At 47.7% G+C, this 21,867-nt stretch overlaps 1 protein-coding gene across 1 annotated transcript in view; it reads left to right on the top strand.

The window, feature by feature from the left end:
- Positions 1 to 21,867, top strand: part of LOC146799117 (zinc finger MYM-type protein 1-like) — a 33,364-nt gene that overhangs the window by 8,334 nt on the left and 3,163 nt on the right. The gene's annotated exons all lie outside the window — the stretch shown is intronic.

Below are 21,867 nucleotides of genomic sequence, written 5' to 3'. Positions count from 1 at the left end.
CAGTCTCCCTCTGATCTCATTCCAGTGATTCAATCTTTTTTTTCTACACGCTGCGGGTGCTGTTTAGAGCACCCCATCAAACCTTTTTTCGCCTCTTTTTTCCCCTCAAACCCCTCTCACCCCTGTGCACACCTCACCAACAACTTGGCACCCGCATGAGGGAGCCAAGATGTGGGTGATTCAGGCAAGTTGGGGAGGATAAGAAATGTTTGTGTTCAAAGACTAGTCACTAGAACCACATTGTGACCTGTGAACACAAAAGGGACCCTCTCTTATCTGATCTTACTCGCCAGCAGTAGCAAAAGTGCTCTTCACTAATCCACTACTAGAGACATAGAAAGGCAAACAAACATACAAACAAGTTACTTATCTTTGGCAACACTTTTCTGCTTAAGACTCTATACAACTTCAGATTCCTCAATCACTTGCCTAGATGATGTTATGGTGAATGTTGTCTTGATGGTAAGAAGACAGACAGAACTGTGCATTGACTTGAAAGGAGTGAACATGAAGTATGTGACTATCAAATTAAAGCCGCATTCACTGCAGAATGAAAACATGGGCCAACCCCTTCAAAAAATGCATCATAACAGGTGACTTGAAGAGGGATGGCTGGTCAGGTAAAGGCCGAAAAGGCTGAGAGGTAACCTTTAACTTTTGCCATAGCAGGGCCTTGCTGGTCCAATGACAAACATAACAGGAGAACATCTGATAACTATGCATTCAGTGGTAGTATGTTTTGGGAAAAGCAGAAGACAACAAACTCCTCCCAGTGTTCTGCATAAATTGATTTGGTTCATGAATACCTAGTTGCTGGGATGAAACCAACCACTTTTAGAGTAAGATCAAAAGGCATAAATTTTTGTTGCTGAGTTTCTATGCATGGAGGTGTATATTGTGGAGGCTCGAGTGCAAAACTCAACTCTTCTGCAGCGACAGGAGTGTTTCCCGAAAGGGCAGTCAGAGTGGAGGACATATGCTCAAGGTCAGAAGTTCCTGGTACCACACTCTCTTTGCCCAGGCCTGTGCCACTACAATGACTGGGCACTGGTCTCTTCTGGTCTTCTTGAGTACTCTGGGCAGAAGAGGGAGGGGGCGGAAAAGAGTACAGGAGTCCCAGTCCCCAATGCATCTCCAAGGGACGACTGCCTTCAGAATTCAAACACCCAAAAGGTTTAACATTGAGTGGTTTTTCTAATTTGACAAGTGGATGGAGTCTGAAAAGCTGCCTTGGTGCTAAACCCACTGGAAATTCAGATCCCATTGCAGTGCCTGCATGTGCTACCTGGCATGGTCCACAAGCAGGATGCAGAAGGTCAAGAGACCCAGAAGCCTCAGAGCCACTCTCACTGAGACTCAGGTCAATCAATCAATCATTCATCATTCGTAAACTGCACTACATACCCATGAGGGTCTCAAGGCGCTGGGGGGGGGGGGTGGGGGGGGGGGGGAGCTGCTACTGATCGAACAGCCAAGTCTTGAGTGTTCTCCTGAAGGTCGGCAGGTCTTGGGTCTGTCGTAGGCTCAGTGGGAGGGTGTTCCATGTTTTGGCGGCGAGGTGGGAGAAGGATCTCCCGCCGGTGGTAGTTCTTCGGATGCGCGGAACGGTGGCTAGTGAGAGGTCGGCGGAGCGTAGCTGGCGGTTGGGGATGTAGAAGGAGAGACGACTGTTGAGGGAGGCGGGGTCGGTCTTGTGGAGTGCCTTGTGTGCGTGGATGAGGAGCTTGAAGGATATCCTCTTGTTGACGGGGAGCCAGTGCAGGTTTCTCAGGTGGGGGGTGATGTGGCTGTGGCGAGGTACGTCGAGGATCAGTCGTGCCGAGGCGTTTTGGATGCGTTGCAGTTGTTTGATGAGCTTGGCCGGGGCTCCCGCATAGAGGGTGTTTCCGTAGTCGAGTCTGCTGCTGACGAGGGCCTGGGTGACTGTCTTTCTTGTATCTGTTGGGATCCATTTGTAGATCTTGCGGAGCATGCAGAGGGGGTTGAAGCAGGAGGAGGAGACGGCGTTGACTTGCTTGGTCACTGAGAGCATTGAGTCTAGGGTGATTTCCAGGTTGCGTGCATGATCTGTGGGTGTCCCCAGTGCCGTTGGCCACCAGGAGTCGTCTCAGGCTGAAGGGTTGGAGGTCAAATATTGAAACATTGAGATCATAGCCTGAATGTCCTCAACTTGCTGAGGTGGAAGGATGGCTTGGAAAAGTACAGTGTATAAGATGGCTCTGATAAAAAAAGCTTTTTTAAAGGAGTCAGGTGTGACTTTGGTACATTGATGGAGAAAACCAATGATGTCAACAGGTCGGCCATCATTTGGAGGTGGCTTACTACTGTTTGTGGTGAGCCCACCTTCAGTAGCCCGTCTTTGAGGTATGGGAAGACTGGTATTCACATCCTCCGCAGATAAGCTGCGACAGCCACCAATACCTTTGTGAACATCTGAGGTGTACTGTTAAGGCCAAAGGAGAGCACAGAGAACTGAAAGTGCTCATGGCCTACCTGAGACTACAGGTAAAGCCTGTGGGACTGCAGGATGGGAATGTATTAGTATGAGTTGTCCAAGCCCTGTGCTACCATCCATTCTCCTGGATCTGGGGCAGACAGGACTTGGGCCAGGATAAGCATTTTGAACTTGTCCTTCAGGAGAAAGACGTTCAGAGGTTGAAGATCTCCATCCTTTTTCAGCACCAGAAAATAACAGGAGTAACAACCAGTCACCTCTTTGATGCCGGCACCCTGTCTATTGCTCCTTTGGCCAAGAGAGTCTGAACCTCTCCGCGGAGTGTGAACAAGTGGTCCTCCAGGAAGAGTTGAAGTTTGGGTGGTATGTCTGGGGATAGGATAAGGAATATCTATGTTTCACAATCTTAAGCACTCATTGGTCTGATGTGTTCTCTGCCATCTGGTGAGGGGAAAGGTAACACGACCTCCTACTGGATGATTGTGTGCCGTCAAGTACAATTTAAAGCGTTTTTGTCGTGGCTGCAGGGGGCGTTGCGATTGAGGTAGAGCATTGCTCCTGGGGCCTGAACGCATATGGCCAGCTCCTTAGCCTCACACTCGAAAGGGATGGGAGGCCTACCACAGCTGAGGCCTGTATAGTCATTTCCTCTGCAGATATACCCTACCGAAGCCTTAAAAGAGGCATTAATGTTAAAAGAACTGCTAAACATGCTGAGAAAGGGCTAGAGAGTGAGCGGTGGCTTTGCTCTCTTTAGATTTCTCAAGGGCCAAGTCAGCCTTCACTCCGAAAACTTTGGAGCCATCAAAGGGCATGTCGAAAGGGACTGCTGCAGTTCTGATGAAAAGCCCATGGAGCGAGTCCTGGCATGGCGCTTAAGCAACACACAGGTCCTGACTGCCCTACCCAGGCAGTCTGTTGTCTTCAGGCTGAAATGGATGGTTTATTTTGCAGCATCTTGGCCATCGAGGATCAAACTTTGCATTGGGTGTCTGACAACGTCTGGGACACCTGGCACGATGTCCGCCACTCTGTCCCACAAGGTGTGCAAACACCATCCCAGAAGGCAGGAGGTATGAACGATCATTTTTTGCGAAATTTTCCCTTTTCTTGGATTCACTGGCAGGCTGGCGAATATGTTCGGGTTGGGGTGGCAGGCTGATGCCTGACCCACCAGACTCTCTGAGGTAGGGTGTTGGAGTAAGACATCTGGGTACCTGAGAGCAGGAATATGTTGCCTTGCCATCTGTCTGTTTACTGGGTGGAACAAGATCCTGGCTATGCCCAGGTGCCCACCAGAATATCAGTGAGAGCCTCATTAAAAGGGAGCAGAGGTTCCTTGGTCATGGCTGCAGGGCCGAGGAATTCAGTCAGTAGGTTGGTTTTGATTTCCTGTATAGGTAGAGTTAGATCAAGAACTTCTGCTGTCCTTCTCATGATATTTGCAAATCAAGCAGATTCTACAGTAGCCATTGGGTTTGGAGAATTCAGGCCAATGTCAGGGGAGGTGTCCAACCCACTGCCATCTTGTAGGTCCTCAAAAATACTAGATTCTTCATTAATGTCATCATCGTCATCATCATCATAAGCATAACATCGTCTGGGTCTGAGAAACTGTAACATTGTTGTTCAGGAATGGGTTGAGCTTCCAAATCCGATAAAACGATTGGATGTGGGTCCGACGTCTGTGACGGAGTCAAGGCTCAGGCCTGTGGCATTGGTTGTAGTGCCGCAGACTGCATAGGACATTGCGGCTGGTCAGGAGCCAGTGGCCCTGGGCTCATTGCTAGGGGTGACCTCGGGTGGAGGTCAAGGGCCATGGTTGGCATTGGGGAAGTATTTGCTGACGGGCCTCAGACAGGCTGCCACCTCAAGGCCTTGGGGCTCGAAAGCACTCCAGTGGGATTCGGTGGGGTACTAAAAATAACAGCTACCGCGCATACAGCCTCCTTCAGACATAGCATTTCATCTGCTGCGGCTGTCGGTTCAGGCAGGAAGTCAAGCAGAGTCACTTTGGGAGCCGTCTCTGTGGCCAGGAGATACCTGGGGCATTGTGTGACTCCGAGCGGTGCAAGTGTGTGTACCTCGATGACCCCTGTTTGGACTTCTTGTGTTTCTTGTGCAACTTTTGTGACTTACCTGAACTCCTGGACTATGTGGAGCAGTATTGAGATCGGACTCCAGGAATGGGAGCGTATTTGCACTCAAAGTTTGGAACCAATACCGGTTCTGTGACTGCATCTAGAGTTTGCCATTATCAAGTGTAGCTTTCTGGTCTTGAATCACTTTTTTGTGTTTGGTCGCACAACAAGAGCACTGCACATTTGCGTTGTGCGAGGTGCTGAAGCACCAGAGGCAGATGTTGTGTGTGTCCTTCACCGACATCTGTCAGTGACAGTCACTACAAGGCTTGACACCTGTCGTTCTAGGGTCCATAATTGCACAATTAAGAAAATGTGGATGTTTTTTCCTGAGGGAAAACGGTCTGTCAAAGACAACACTGCTAGCTCCAGATCCATGTTGGAAGATGCAGAAAGAAAGGAACTGACACCAGTGCGGAGAGATGGCATTTATATGAAGGCCCCGAAGTCATATCAGGAGTGGACAGATCAGACACGAAGCTGCACAACACCACCTGTCCATGCATGAGGGAATTGAAGAAAGAATAAATCCAGTCTGGCGCTTAGGGGAAATTCACTGGGTGAGGAATCTGTGGCCAGAAGTCTCTATCAGAAGCACACATACATTCTTAGTCTCACCACCCGACTACCACATTTTGCTCCATATCTGGCTCTGGTCTCCTTCTCAAGCAATGACTCCCTCCACCCCATGCTTCTAACATTTTCCCTATCGCACCACTGTTAAATAGGTGTTTATTATCAATTTAATTTTAATGTTTCAACCTCTATTGCATCACTTAGCTCCAAGGATCCATCGACAATCAAGAGCTTGCCAAGCGCATTAGCATACCATACTTACCCGCTATGTAGCATTTACAACCTATAATGGATGGGAATATATCATCATTCGTACAAAACTAGAAGTGGACAAGCCATTGAAAGCTCGAGCCAGATGCCTGGCTCTGGCTCAGCTCAACCTCTTGGACCTTTACGCCAAAAACAAGGTGAGCTTGAATGTGGCTTCTACTTGCCAACACACTGTCATCTCATGTCCAAAAATTGAAGATAAAATATTAACCTTTGATATAAAACTGGTGACTGAAAAAGACTGGATTAAGTACACAATGTCAAACAAGAAATTCTGTGATCAACCCAAGCTGCCCAGATCGCAAATTGTGTGATCCTTGGCAAATATTTTATTTCACCAAGCCTTCTTTTTCCTCATTATCACACCTTAAAATCCATGAGTACCAGATGAGCGCGGTACAAAAACCTCTGGTGGTTGATTTATTAGAATTTAATGTTGCTCCAGCTGTAATAAGAATCTATGCCTCTTAGTTCACAAAGAGCATTGTTGTACGGGGAGGGAAATGTCTCTTACGGTCATGTTTAAAAAGAATGGCTTTTAATCAATACCTCTCAGTCCAGTGACATTATCTGATGGTACTAAAGTGAAACGCTTAAATAAATACACTTTCTTGAAGGTTGAAGAGACTTTATGATAATTTCACATTATATTTTTTTCATAAATTACATGTGAAATATTTTAAGGTTCGGCTTGTGCTCTTAGAGCCAAGCCAGACTCTCTTGGCTCGCTTCTCCTTGTTAATTTGTTGCCTCGCCCACCTCTGTTAACAAAACTGCACAAAATAGGCGTTGAAATGAAGAGTTTCAGTCCGACCAGCCTGTCGTCACGTGGTTTGTCATCCCTGCGGCAAACACATTCGCGTACAATGCTCTTCTCTATCGATTTTACGGAAGTAAAAAAGGTGATGCATATTTAACTTGAGGCCACTTTGACGCATTTGTCCAAAAATAGAGTCGGCGGGTATTCAATATTCCTTTTTAGGAAGCTCGTCGCGGGCACTCTTTTCTACAGTTCCCACGGAGTGAACGGTGCCTCGCCTCTTGGTCTGCCAAACGGCTGCGAACCACGTTACCTCATTTCCTGCCTCGGGGAAATGGAATGTGTCAGAGGGCAGGGCACCGCGCAAGCAAGACACCAATGAAAACAACCCGAGAATACAGCGTTTTCTTTCGTAATCTAGAGATTCCTAGATGGGTACGTTGTTATTTTAGTGGGAGCTGCCATATTTGTTTTACACGCTATGTATTTTTTTATTAATCCAGAAATATTTCATTTTCTGAGCATATTCACGCGTGCCAAGTTGCTTCATATCATAACATCCAGCCAGTCTCCATGCTATTTTTTAATGCTTTGCTCACAACCTTAAAAGTGAAACTACACATAATAGAATGCAACATACGTTTATCTAAGAAGACAAAGCCAGAAACTGCACCACACATGACAGGGGATCGATCACAAGGCACCAGTCGCGTATTTAATTGTTTTATAAAGTGGGTAAGATGTGTCTGAAGCGCGTGGGGAAAACACAACATCGTCAGGCCCCAAACTATTTATCAGAAGAAGAGTTCCCCAGGGCTCCTCCCTCTTGACCCCCCCCCCCTCCCATGTTCAATCAAAACATGGAGACCCTGAGACTCTATACACTGATAACATCAAATTCACCAATACCCTTGCAGTGTCCTACTGGACACGTTCCAGTGTCTCCGCAGACACTGAGTTTGTTAACCAGTCCTTTGGGGGAGTGGGCACACATGCACCCCACACCCATCCATCACAGGCGTCACGAGTGACGTGAGCCTGTTAATAAAAGGGCCCAGGTGCACGTGCTCGTGGCCAGTTCCAGTAACCCACTATCGTGTCTGCGTGGTCATTAACCCTGAATGTGGGCCTAGGGCCCAGGACATAACAACCCTGAGGAGACACTTCTTTACTTGAAAGTCTCTTCCATTCCAGACATCTAGCGCCTCAAATACTGTTTGCACCTCGTTCAGATGCGGATGTTCAGCACCCTCCTGCAGCAGTGTACCACCCTGTCTCCTCAACAGCAGCAGATACGTATTTTCCTCTGTCCTGTAGTAATATATTACTTACTGCTCAAGAAGTTCCTCTGGTCTTTGCCTTTCTATAGTAAGATGTGCAGAACTACTTGAGTAAAAGCTCAGCAATGGATCATCATAAAGGGCCAGCTAGAGCCTGGTCTTGGGACCGCCGGCCTGAATCTAAGCGTCGCAGTGGTGGCTCCTTCGCTAAGGCGGGGAAGAGTCGCCCCACTGCTCACAGAGCAGTGTGAAATAAAAAATAAAATGATAATAACATAAGTTATCATCATTGTATTTTTAGTATCCGCCAGGTTCCTCATGTGACAAGGGAGGAGCAGTGCTTGCTGCACTCTCAAAGAGCGTATGATGGTTTTGCCGGCTGCCTTGGCCTGGCCAAACCATCATGTGCACTTTACATGTTCTCTGACACTTATACGCAATACTGGTGGCGATCGGAGCACTCTCCCGTTTCTTTCGATTTTTGATACGTTAACCTCCCCCTTCAACTGATATTTTGATTGGGATTGAGAAAGTGCCTTAAGCCCTGAGGAAGTCGCCGGGCAACTTACCCGAGACGAAACACGTGTTGGCTATTGTCCTTATCTTGGTGCTGCTAATAAGAACACAGAAGACTAAAGAAATAAAAGAAGAAATCTGTTTGTGTGATTCACTGGACTCTGGATTATTCTTGTTACTCCTATTGAGAACTGTTGTTTACTGGCTTAACTGCCTTGTTCTTGCTCGGGAACGTCTATTTGGTTTTCAGTGTTTTCTTCTTTTCACCTGTGTGACGGAGGAATATTGGGGCATAGGTGGCTGTCCCTCTTGATGTTTCCCTAGAGCATTTCTCTAATTTAGAATCATACCACTGATAGGATCTTGGATGTGCGCGAGGGTGTAACCTTGCCATGGTTCAAAGTTATATTGTAATATATTACTTACTGCTCAAGAAGTTCCTCTGGTCTTTGCCTTTCTATAGTAAGATGTGCAGAACTACTTGAGTAAAAGCTCAGCAATGGATCATCATAAAGGGCCAGCTAGAGCCTGGTCTTGGGACAGCCGGCCTGAATCTAAATGTAGCAGTGGCAGCTCCTCCGCTAAGGCGGGGAAGCGTCGCCCCACTGCTCACAGAGCAGTGTGAAATAAAAAATAAAATGATAATAACATAAGTTATCATCATTGTATTTTTAGTATCCGCCAGGTTCCTCATGTGACAAGGGAGGAGCAGTGCTTGCTGCACTCTCAAAGTGCGCATGATGGTTTTGCCGGCTGCCTTGGCCTGGCCAAACCGTCATGTGCACTTTGCATGTCCTCCAGCGAGGCTGCAATACAGCCTGGGTGAAGAACGTGCCCAGAGTTCGATTCCTCATCTGAGCGCCGAGCCGTGGTGCTCAGACCAATCACAATGCTGCATTGCAGCGCTGTGACTGGCTCAGAAGAGTCTGGGTGCTTCTTTCGTCCGGTCAGAGTGCAGGGACGACGTGGGAGACGTGGCAATCAGGCAAGTGAAATTATTATTTAAATCCTCCCCACACCTCTTCACGCCAACCCTATACCGTATCGGCTGCCACTGATAGGTAGACTTCTACTAAAACCTAGCCCCAGGTCTTTGAAGTAAATCAATCCTTACAAATTGCATCTTCTTTTCAGGCATGTCGTAGCTGCATGAAACCCAAGCCTAGAGTTGCTGTCGCTCTCTTTATGTGCTGCTGTTAGGGTCTTCTGCCTGACAGAACACTTAATGTACGGTTGAGCAGTCAGCTCACCTCCTGTGTATTCTATATGCTGACCTGCACATACCGTTAGTCAGTTCAGAGTTCAGGAGTTGTACTTGTTATATCACAGGACGACTTACTGGAACTGGCTTCGTCCATGACCAGCAAGCAAAAAAAAAAAAAAGATCCCCTTGCTCCTTTAACTGTGTCTGTATCCAAACCTACACACAGGTGTCTTCACACTGAATTGTACATGATGGGGGGAAATAAAAGGATCAGTGCAAAGGGACCTGCAGGGAAAAGTAAAGGTAGCAGTCCTCACTACCACTGAACCATATAGAGCACCGCACAACCTTAAAGGCAATATACTTCAAGGGCCCCCAATGCAATGCATACAGCGTGAACATGGAGTACATTTCTTCTTTCTGTCCCTAAAGCTCGCCGTCTAATTTTTGGAGGTTAGGGGCGTTCTCAGCGATAGCTGGACAGGAATTCAATTCCTTACCGCTCCAGCTTAAACAATTTCTGACTTCTGACATTTTAAGAAGGAATTTAACAACTTATTTAAAAGTTATCTGTAGCGCTCTTTTCCTACTGCACTTAGCAGAACATGTGAATGGAGTGGTCTCCTTATGAGGATCACAGGTAGAAGAAATAAACCACAATGGTAAAAAATGTTCATGGCATCAGCGGGTGATTGTATTTGCAGTAGAGGTAATTCTTAGCGCCATGATAGCCCCTTGGGGGTGTGCATTGTGCTTTACAAACCCCCAAACAAGCTAATAGCACCGGGCTTCGCTCAGCTCAGACACCTGAGCCTATCAAAGGCCAAATGGTCCTGTTTGGGCTGATTCTTGGAAGTGAAAACCTCACTGGAACAATTATGCTGTCATAAATCTCCATAAAATTGAGGTGATGCTCCACAAGTCCAACAAAAGGCCCTCCCCTGGGTCTGCCTTAGGCGAACCTTCCACTTCAAGTTAGCATTGACTTTGACCTCTACATGACTGAACTCCCCTCTGCCTACCTGGTGCTAAGATAGATCACTAACCTGTGCCGAATCTGGTACTTGCTTGCTTCACCGCCAACTTAGCTCTCTGCATTACCTGCAGAACCTTGTTTAGATGTTTCAGGTCATCCTTACAGATAGTGCTGAAGAGTATTATGTTGTATATGTAGGCAACATATGTTTGCCAACACGGTTGTGATGTCACTCTTTACATTTTGGCAAAGACTGTATCCCTGGTACTGGTACAATCTAAGGCTAAAGGGCATAAACAGCCAGTAGAATTACTTGGGGGGGAAAGTCAGGTATCCGGAGCCTTCCTAAAACACAGTAAATCGGTAGATGCTCTAACTGCGGCTGTCAGCGTATTTCACAGTTGAGCCACCTTCACTGTGAAAGCTTGCCTGCCTTAAGTCTTGCAAATGTTTGCAATGCAAAGGAGGTTGGCTGAGGCGGATCACTGCACGCAAGCATCTCCTTGAGGGCTCATATTCCCTCGCAGTTGCTCCTGGGGGGCAGGAGGGTGGAGTGGCAGGGGCGGGGGTGCGGTAATTGAGCTCTCAGCCTCTATTAAATACCAAACTCCAAGTTAATTTCCCAACAAGCAATCCTTAACGAGGTCTTCCCTTAATCTAACCAGGACATCTCTAATGCCTCCTGCCTGAAGCGCTTTTATGGCAACTGGGTACTAAAAACAGCTCAAGCGCTCTCATGACAGTAGACTGCAGGAAGGACCTTGGATGGATCTACTACAGGAGCATCAACCAGCATCTAAGCAGCACTGGTGTCCTGCATGGTAGTGAATTTAGTGCCATCCACACAGACCGGCTCCACATAGGCCTGACTGCCGGGGGGATTTTCGGTTTGATTCCCCTCCTGTTCTCCTGCCTATCCACAGACGTCTACCACTAGGATCTACCCGGACTGAAACGTTATAAGAAGAGCCTTGTGTGTCTGCCTTTCTCCTTGTTCTACTTCTCTTGAGGTTGTGACTACAATAGTGATGTCTATCGCTGTGCCACCTCTGTAGAGAAACCCTCAGGGTGACCTCTGTTTCTCCTGCTTGGATGCTTTCTCTTCTGCATTTCCCACCTCTGGCATTTGCCACTGCTGGGCCTGCTTAAAGTGCTGTAGGCAACTCTCACCTGCCAGGAAGGGGACGCCCACAGCTGCCATGCTTCTACTTTTGCTGTAACTGTTTTGTGCGTGTGATAGAATCTTGCACTAGCGCAAAACTGGCTGTACCTGTTTTGGTGAGGAAAACTTGTAGGGTTTCTGCATCTGTTATGCCTGTCATGTCTCCCTCTCCTCTGTGTGTGAATCTTGCATTGCTGCGCCAGCCCATGTTGCACCTCCAGTGAAAGTACATGACAGATCATGGTAGAATAAGAAAAATGCTTTTGAGCGGGAAAGATGGTACAAGATTAAGCAATGGGCAGATCTATGTAGGTTTTGGGGATTAGCATGGTCATTACAATATACCAAGGTTGACTCTAATAGCACTGATGCTGAAACGTGAATTAAGTTCATATCCAAGCTCTATTACAATAAACATCTGACTCACCCCGACAAATGTAATTCTCGTCGGATCACTAAACTTCACTGCGAAGAAGATCGAGGAGGAAAGCAGAGGCAATATTGCCGCTGGCCCAAATGCCCTCCTCAGTTCAATATTCCAATCGAATCAGGATTTCTGAGAATGTCCCCTCTGCCTTCTGTACAATGATATTTTGGAAGAAAATACAATCCCCGATTCTGAGAGGGGCTAAAGTTTACACCCGCTGCCTAAAAAGGGAAACCTACAAGACCCAAAAAATGATGGAACCATTGATCTAATTGACAGCCAGGCAAAAACCTTTGCCCGCGTTTTGCTCTCTTACCTAGCGGAATGGGCAGAAGTGGTGGATCTGTGGCCAATCTTCCAGACTGTATTTCAGAAGAGCTCTGAAACTCTAGACAATGTGTTGGCGACCAATCTAATGGAAAAAAAGGCAACTGACAGTGGATCTAACCTCTACGTGTGCTGCTTAAACTTCAATGCCACTTTCGTTGAAGTAAACAGAAATGTACTCTCAGGAGAACTAAGTACATGGGGCTTTTCCGACCGCTCTTATCTGCCATTGCCCTGATGTACAAGGACAAATGGGAGCGGCTGAAGATAGGAGACTGCACCAAAGAATCCAGGAAGATTCCTACTAGCCGTAGGCTGAAACATCTGTTTACTGGCCTCACTAATTCTTAAAGTTAGAAACTGCTGATTTAATACCAGTACTAAAACAAGTCAGGGGCATTCTTTCTCAAACTGGATACTGTACATGTTCCAGCTCTACAGTGCGCAAATGACATGGTCCTTCTGGACCATACCCCCATCGGTCCGTCGCGCACCCTTGCATGTCTATACAACTACATTGCCAGCAACGATTTAAAACTAAATGTGTCCAAAACTAAAATCATCTCCTTTGGTACATTTAAAAGCTCATACAAATGTCCGATTGGCGCGGACCGCATAGAAGAAGTCAAGACATGTAAATACTTGGGGGTCTGGCAAGATGAAAATCTGTGTCACAGAACTCAGTACAAGGCAATGATAAACAAGGAATGCCACCTGCGGTACCAACTAGGTCAGCTGTATCTAATATTAAACAGCCCATCGGGAGATTCTATCCTGGCATTATTCAGAGCAAAATTATTTCTGGCTAGTTTATATGGGTTCTCTTCATATGGCTCTAAACTACATAAGGATCTGTAGGCTATCTTGTTCACTTCAATCAGAATCGTTTTTGGGCTTTTTGGAGAAATGCTTAAAGAAATGGATGAGATATGTGGGTGCAGGGTGAGGAGTAAAGGAGGGATTGGAGACCAGAGAGAATGACAAATGAGCCTTGTGGATGGAATGCTCTTCCTTAAGACAGAATAAACAGTGCTTCATGGGTATCTGGCCTTAGGCATTTAACCAACAAGTAGGAAGGACAGGTAAATGAGGAACAATGGAGAGCAGGAGAGTGCAGGAAGACGAAGAGAGAAATAGGTAGATGTGTGGGGTGACTGTGAGAAAGATCAGAGGATGAGAGAGATTTAGAAATCGGTTCAAGAAGGCATAGAGAGTCACAAGAAGGTAAACTACTCCACAGTGTCAACAGTGAGACTTCTCATGATTCCGTCCATGAAGTACATTGTGCTGTGTGCCTACAACTGAGAAAGGTTAAGTAGGGAGAACAAAAAGGAGGGTGGGAAGGAAATCTGAGGTATTGGAAAGACAGAGACCAGCAGGCAGGGGCGGCTCCTCCTTGGGAGCGGAGGGGAGTTATCCCATTTAAGTTACCCCGCACAGAATGAAAAATAAAACGGTAAAACATTACCATTTTATTTTTCATCCCCCGCTGCTAAATGACAGCAGCAGGGAGGAGGGAGGGCTGTGTTTGCACTTTTCAAAGTGTGCATGTCTTTTTGGACAGTCGTCTTATGACGGCCATCCACACATGCGCACTTTGAAACCTCTAACCTAGTTGTCTTAAGATAGATGGGTCAGAGTAAGTGCAGGTATCCAGTGCTCGCGGGAGCGGCGAGTGAGGCGACTCCCTCCAATCAGGGCGCTGCTCTCACAGCGTGAGAGCAGCACCAGGATTGGTGGCCTGCACTGTAGCATCTGGTTGTGGTTGAGAAGAGGTCCGGAGCTGAAGAAGCCAGAGGACGCCGGTTAAGGTAGTCTTTTTTTTTTAATTAAAATGTTTGCACGTGCCTGCCTCCTCCCTCCCCGTAGATGCCAGCCACCACTGCCAGCAAGGTTGATAATATCAGGTCTTTAAACATGGTTTAAGGGCTTATTGGGAGCAGGTAAAGGTAGCAAGAGAGTGGTGCCGTAAATAGAAAATACTAAGCACAGCTTTTTACTGTCTTGGAGTACCTCCTCCCTGCACAGAAGAAACAGTCCTCTACAGCTACAAATTAAACAAGATTTTATTTTGGATTGTTGGGCACATTTGTTGCACCCACTCCCCTGCATACTGCAACATGGTAGACCATAGTAGGACTTCAACTTCTTTTTCCACACATTATATTACTCCTGTTTAGCCAAAATCTTTTTCAATTATTTTTGTTACTTAGTTCCACCTCTCCTATTAGAAGGCAGCTTTATGCATTTACCATTTTGTTCTGTAAGAAGTTTGTTAAGCCACAATTCATCATTCCAAGACTCAAACTAAAACACACTTACAATGCAATCAGCGGACAGAAACATTTGTAAAACATCCACAGATTTAAGTTGTACCTTGGGTATTCTTCATGTGACAGTGGAGGATACTTTCACAAAGGTTGTTACGACTTTATGATCTGCTGCTAGCAGTGCAAGTGGGTATATGGCAAATTTGGGGCATCTGTTCATTGTTTAGCCAGCATCACTGATACTCACGCGTGGTGCTTGATTTCAGTGGTCCATGTTATTGTCCAACATCTTGTCCAATGTGAGTTGCTTTGCGGGCTATGGGAGTATCCAGTGTGTATCAAAACCAAGAACATTGGCTGCAAGCTTGAACCCATGGTTACTATGTATGATCAGGGACGCAGATTCAGCACCTTATGAGTCATAATGGCCATGAGGCATCACAGCAAGAGAGATGTCTTGTGTACTAACATCCTCTCCTGCAAATACAGTAAAGGTATTCCATGATAAACCCAGTATGAGCAACTAATCAGATGTGCTTAAGCTATACCATGAGCCACTAATTTTCGAAAGCATCGTCTCTTAACTTGTGGTCCGTGAAGCCCGTTTAGGAGGTCCGCGAACCCATATGACCTTAACCATTATTTTCTGTCAATAATCATCAGCATTTTGAGCTAAATACCTGTATACACAGGTAGACAGTCGAAAAGGCTCCTCTAGGCTGCATGGTCTCTCATTCACTGCTTTACATGGGCAGACACTTACAAACTCCAAGAACTGATACCTCATGTATAGGAAAGGGGGCATGTCTGCATTTTTAAGCTCAAATACTCCCACTCTGGCAGACCAGGAAGAGGGTAGCTTCCCAATAGGCCACATGTATTCTGACATAATGGGCACCTGGTCTTCGAGCTTTGATGCGATCACAGTCTTTGTCACCGTTTGACACAAAAACCCTACATTATCTATAGCGTTGTCTATACCAAGCTTGATTGCTTCCCTCTGCCTGTCCGAGACAATTGTACATCAGGGTGCTATCTCTGTCCAACCACTAGTGCCAAGAGCTCTGATTTCACATCACTATGTATTGATTTGTGAAATCAACCTGGGTCTTATAACAAGTTGTAGTAGTTCTCATATTCAAATGCACAAACACTTGTTTGTATATTTTTTGCACATTGTTCTTGCAGATCAAATTGTAAAAATATCTTGGGGGTCCCTGGCTTCCAGTTGTGATTCTTTAGGGTGCGCAGAAGTCCAAAGGTTAAGAACAGCTGTCTAAAGCATTGTGATGCGAAGAGGATGAGCCAAATAGCTTGCAAAATAATTGTAAGCCTTATTATGATGAGACCTTTCAACTGGGTACAGCATGGCTGAGACTACTCCATTTGTCACTGATTATCCCAGACACTGGAACATGAAATTCAGCATCCTGCATCGTCTACTTCCCAAATGTGTATTACAATGCTGCATTTTAAATGCAGCAGTTAACAGTGCTAAACTTGAGCCTCCAATGAGTAGTTTTGACCCGGGCACTGAAAATAACTCAAATTCCCAAAAAAGTGGCACCTCCCTTCCCCAGAAGTTGAGTCTGGCTGCGCTCCTGCCTGCGGCCATTGTCTGCTGTAACTATGCAGTGCTACCAGCATGAAGACTGTTTCCTGGAACCAAGGAATGCCTCAGCCCTCTTGCACGTGCCTTGGAACGCAGCTGGCCCAGGATGAAGGGCAGCAGCCGTCACTCTACTTTAAACACATATAGGGCTGACTCGACACCTTGCAGCTGCATCTTTCCGACTTAGTTCAAAAAAGGAAAGCGAACTCCCCGTGGAAAGCAAGCTGGCATCTCTTAGAGGACACTGTTTGCCTTACTCTTGACAGATGAGTATTATCTCTTCCAATGCTCTGCTTGACTGGCCCCACCCTTTTCTTTCGCCAGTTTTCGAACTGCAGCCCGCAAATAACCAAGGCGGATGTTGAGGCAATAATGCGAATTACTACTGTGGCAAGGGCTCGCTGCAACACCAAACAAGCATTGAATATGCAATAGGTCTCGCCTTTGATTAAGTTAAAGCCATTTGCTTTGCTAATGGTATTGTATAGCAAAGCAAATGGCTTTAACTTAATAAAAGGCGAGACCTATTGCATTTTCAATGCTTGTTTCAGAATGTTAGGAGTGAACTGAAAGGTTGTATTTTTCTCAAGCAAAGTGAAAAAGTGAAGGAAGAGAGCGGGGGTAGTCGGAAACAAGGCAGAGAGTGACACACGGGGCTGTCAGGCGTCGAGCGAGAGAGCGAGGGGAGACAGAAACAAGGCAGAGGAAGAGAGTGACACACGTGGGTCAGGCGTCGAGGGAGGGGAAAGAGAACCTAGAGGAGAGAGACGTACACACACATAGAAGTGGAGCGGAATAGAGGGTGAGATGGAAACTAGGGCAGCGGGAGGGAGATATACACAAGGGGTCAGAAGTGGAGCGAGATAGTGAGGGGAGAAGGAAACAAGGGCAGAGGGAGAGAGACACCGCTGGAGGTCAGAAAGGAGGCGAGAGAGAGGGGGAGATGGGTACAAAGGCAGAGAGAGACACACACAAGGATTAGAAGGGGAGCGAGCGAGAGAGAGAAGGAAACAAGGGCAAAGAGAGACACACGGGGAAGTGGAGCGAGATAGTGAGTGGGAGGGGAACAAGGGCAGATGAAGAGACACGCATGGAGGTCAGAGGGGGAGAGAGAGACAGGGCAGAGAGAGATACACAGGTATTCAGAAGTGGGGGAAGAAAGCGAGGGGGAGATGGAAACAAGAGCAGAGAGAGTGACACGCACGGGGGAACGAGATAGAGAGGGGTGAAGGAAGCAAGGGCAGGGGGCAAGAGATACACATACAGGGGGCTCAGAAGGGGAGCAAGAGAGGCGGGGGAAACAAGGGCAGAGATAGCAAGAAGCCGGCAGGAAGGGCAGATGTGGCTAGCGAGATGGGCGAGGAGGTGCAGGGGGTGCATGCCAGGCGCGGTGCGTCCATTGGGGGCGTAGCCCAGGGCTCGAGTCGGGGTACCACGCGGGTGGACGGCGTCCCCCCACTTATTTTACCGGGTGGACGCCGTCCCCCCTGCCCAAAAGCTGGCCGCATTGAGGGCTTCACCAACGTGAAGGAGCTATATGGAAAGATTGCAGAGGCTTTCAAGATTCCCCTCTCAGAGGTGCGTATACTTTTACCACCAAGTATGGTGGGTCATGGATTACACTGGGAAGGAGCATGGCAGCTGCCAGGGGGCACATGGTGGTAGCGGGTGTACTAGGCTACAAGAAGGCCCCTTAGGAAAGAGTGAAATGTGGCCAATGGCCAGCGCCTGATCTGGTGAATGTACTGTAGATTTTGAGAGAGCTGAATTGTAGCTGAATTGTACCTGCCCCCATTGCCGTATAAACTTGCCGGGTCGATTCACAGAGCTTTTCACAGAATCGCTCCCCAAAACACAGAGAATGACGCTACATTCCACAGTGTGTTAGTGGGTCTCCCTGTAATAAGAGGGGACTACCTTTTGTGACGTCACTTCCTGTCGTGATGTCACTTCCTCTGACCACCTAACTTGGAGCTTCCCCCCACTTCTTTTTTTAGGACTTGTGCTCTGGCGTAGCCCCACTAAGCCACATGGACGCACCGTTAATGACCCGCAATCTCGCTGATTATTATTATAGGCGTGTCCCGGTACCTAGTAGTACCGGGACACGCCCGACTGAAAATGCGCTGCGGCTGCTGAAGCCAGGGGGTGGGGCAGGGACTGGGCTGCACTGCGCAGCAGCTGAGCCTGAGTGACAGTCCAGACCAGCTGCCTGCAGCAGTAGAGACAGTGCGCATGTACATTTTTGGGCTAGGACCAGCCCAAACATGCGCGCAACAATCTTCCATTATCAGGGAGTCAGCGGCCCAAGGGGGTGCTGCTTCAAACAGCAGTGCCAGGGCCGCAGCCCCCGGGTCTCATTTGGGCGAATAGTAACTGTGCCCCTCTAGCCAATCCGGGCGCTGCATGCAGCGCCAGGATTGACTGGTCCACCGCGCAGAAGGGCAGGCAACATGAGGCAATCCATTTATTGGGTGCCGCGGGGTGGTGGCACTGCTGCAGCCGCACTTATGTATGGCCAATCACTGTGTGACTTCATGTGAAGCCATGCAGTGATTGGCCTTTTTCGGGTGGTGACGTCACGTCCAGGCTGAGGCTCGCAGCAGCAGGCCGACTCGACGTTGACGATTCCCTCACGTGTTTGCCGCCAGTAGTGAGTGTCGTGATTGAATCCCTGCTTGTTGCCTCCGAAATTCGAATCGGATTTCCAGCTTGTGTCTCCTCGGACCTCCGCTCATGTAGCAGCCTAGCAGGTAATCTGTTGTTGCTGTGTTTTTGTTTTAACTGAACTCCCGACCGAGTCCCGCAAACTTTTTATAAAGTTAAGTTCATGTTGTTCCCCATCCAGGACTGTCCCCATCCCCAGTCTGCCCCAAGTTAAGCCGGTCGGGTCTTTACCCCAGCTACCAGGGGGGACCGGGGGAGTTGAGCGTGTGATGTCACGAGGTCCGCACTAGCACCAGCTGCAGAATCCTGTGAATGGAACACCTATGACAGGCCAGGCCCTACAATGTGATGTCACGAGGTCCACGCTAGCACCAGCTGCAGAATCCTGTGTATGGAACCCCTGAGACAGGCAAGGCACTCCAATGTGATGTCACGAGGTCCGCGCTAGCACCAGCTGCAGAATCCTGTGAATGGAACCCTGATGTCATCTTTACATATTAATTCAGCAGGCGAAAAAAATGACAGGAGTACAGATACCAGCCTCGGAAACCCTTTCACTCTTCGGTAACCAAATCCATTGTTGAGAAGCCGCATATTGAATTGTTGGTAACATGACTTACAAGATGCTACACAAAATCAATGAGATGAAGGGAAGGGATGGAATGTGAAATAAAAAATAGGCATTCTTCTGTAAGAGCGATGGTTTATGTTAGACTGCACTCACGATTTGCTGTGTACCAGTGGATATGAGAGCCTACGCATTTGGATAACGTTGAATATATGAATATACATACATATTGCATCAAATTGTGCCGATGCTTATAGGTATGTTTTAAAACTTGTAAAACAAGAGGGTGTAAAACAACTCAAAACAGGGCCTCCTTTTATCCCCTCCTCTTGTCTCCAGTTAGCGGCGGGATTCTGAATTCCACTGTGCTTCTGCTGTGACAGGCCGGGCCCTCCAATGTGATGTCACGAGGTCCGCGCTAGCACCAACTGCAGAATCCTGTGAATGGAACACGGTGTTCCATTCACAGGATTCTGCAGTTGGTGCTAGCACGGGCCTCGTCCTGGCCTGTCATAGGTGTTCCGAACACCTATGACAGGCCAGGCCCTCCAATGTGATGTCATATCCCGCGGCTCTTCGCAGCTCTGCGTACCTGTAGGGCTCTATGCACACGGGTCCCAAAGAGGCGCGCTATTAGCACTGCCAGAACCTTTTCGCCCGGTTCCCTAAATCAGGCAACCAGCTAGCCTTACCACTCTGCTAAATTATTACATTGTCAATAAATTACTGTGACACGTTACGTAATTTCCAGGGATGAGCATTGGCAGTTGGAGGTAGCCAGAATAAGCAAAGAAAAAGCCATAATGCAAACAAAGGTGAAACCTTTTTACCACACGCTTTCCTTATGTTTAATGAACATTTTCTATATCCTAGAATTGGCTGAACGTAATTTGTGCATTACCACTGCACGTCTGTGCAGCAGTATTTACAGGAATGCATCTAGTTAGGACATAAGGGCCTCATAGTCATAGAGGTGTTGAACACTTCCAACATAGGGTGAGGTGTGCATGCGGCACTCACATGAACACTGCACACATAAGGTGCTAAGTGCACGTGGCATTGCTGCACTTTTCGCCACAGCCATCTCCCTTGAAGGCTGCGATTTGTTGCACCTGCACACACGAGATTTAATTCCACAGTGAATGCAGCCCGCACAGAGCTGCTGAATTAATTCACGCAAACACATTTTAATGCGTAAGAGGCAGAGCGAGCAGAGTATCAGACCTGGCATAATACACGACCTCTTGGAATCACTGATCATATGTATGATATTTTCTTATGTATGTATAATTTTATGGAATTATTTGATTATATATTGTATTATACACAATAATCGTGTATTATTTTATTAATAATGTAATCGTACAAAATGTGTTATACTGAGTCTGGACTGTCATAATCATATTATATGAAAATCACTGATATGATGAAAATCATACATATGCATTACACACTTCCACATGGCACGTTGAAAAGTCTCTATTGTGAAGGTCGGACTTACGCACCGGTCAACACACAGACCGTGCCTGGGCATGTCTGGCCAGACAGAGGCACTTCCGCCTTCTGCTCTGACAAGCACAGTGTCCACTTCTCCTCATCTGCCGCTGTGAACTGCCCCCATCATTTTTCCTCTTCGTCCCTCTCTTCTGTCTCGCTCCTCCTCACTTGCTGAATGAAAGTGATGTGTCCTTGGTATAAAAGGCTGTCAGGCAGCCGCAGCACTGCACTCATGAGCACCGGACAGAGAGGACCACTGCTGGCAGCTGGAGCTGAGGCCCGCGAGAGGCGGAAGCAGCAGGGGCCTATCAGGCTCCAAAAAAGAAGTGGGTGGAGATGGGTCTAAAGGGACACGGCGAGTATATAAACCAAACGAAAACCGAACTTGAAACCAAACTGAAACCAAACTTGAAATTGACTTGAAACTGGTTTGAAACTCAATTTTCCTTCCCTTCTCTTCCTTCACTTGCGATCAACTTCCGTTCCGTTCCCTTCGCTTCCATCCCTCTTCATTTTCTTCCCTGATCTTCTCCCCTACCCTTCCCTTCTCACCTCTCCCTCCTAATCTTCCATCCCTTCTCGCCTCCCTGCTCTCTCTCCCCTCCCCTTCTCTTCCCTCTCCCTTCTTCCCCCCACCCCCTCCTCCCTCCGCCCTTCTCCCTTTTCCCCCTTACCCTTTCCTTACCCCCACCCTTCCCCTACCCTCTCTTCCCCTTCCCTCTCTACCCCCACCATGTACCCTGACCCTCCTCGTTCCCCTCCCCCTCGACCCTCCACCTTCCAATCTCCCATCCCCCTCCACCTTCCCCTCTAAATCCCTCACCCTTGCCCTCTTACTCTCCCCCCCTTCATCCTCAACCTCTCCCTTCCCTTTCCCTCACCCTCACCCTCTCCCTTCCCCTCTGCCGCACCCTCACCCTCTTCCATTCCCTCACCCTCTCTCTTCCCCTCTCCCTCACCCTCTCCCTTTTCCTCACCCTCTTCCTTTCCCCTCTCCCTCCACCTCTCTCCCTCTGAACCCCCTCTCCCTTCCCCCTTTTCCTTCCCCTCTCCCTTTCTGCTTCACCTCTCCATTTCAGCTTCCCCTCTCCCTCTCCCTCACCCCTTCCCCCTATCCCATCTCCTTTCCCCTCTCCCAAGTTAAGCCGGTCGGGTCTTT

This window comes from Triturus cristatus, chromosome 9, assembly GCF_964204655.1.
Source record: "Triturus cristatus chromosome 9, aTriCri1.1, whole genome shotgun sequence".
NCBI lineage: Eukaryota > Metazoa > Chordata > Amphibia > Caudata > Salamandridae > Triturus > Triturus cristatus.
The sequence above is the reverse complement of the archived record's forward strand: the minus strand, read 5'-3'. Positions and strand labels throughout refer to the sequence as shown.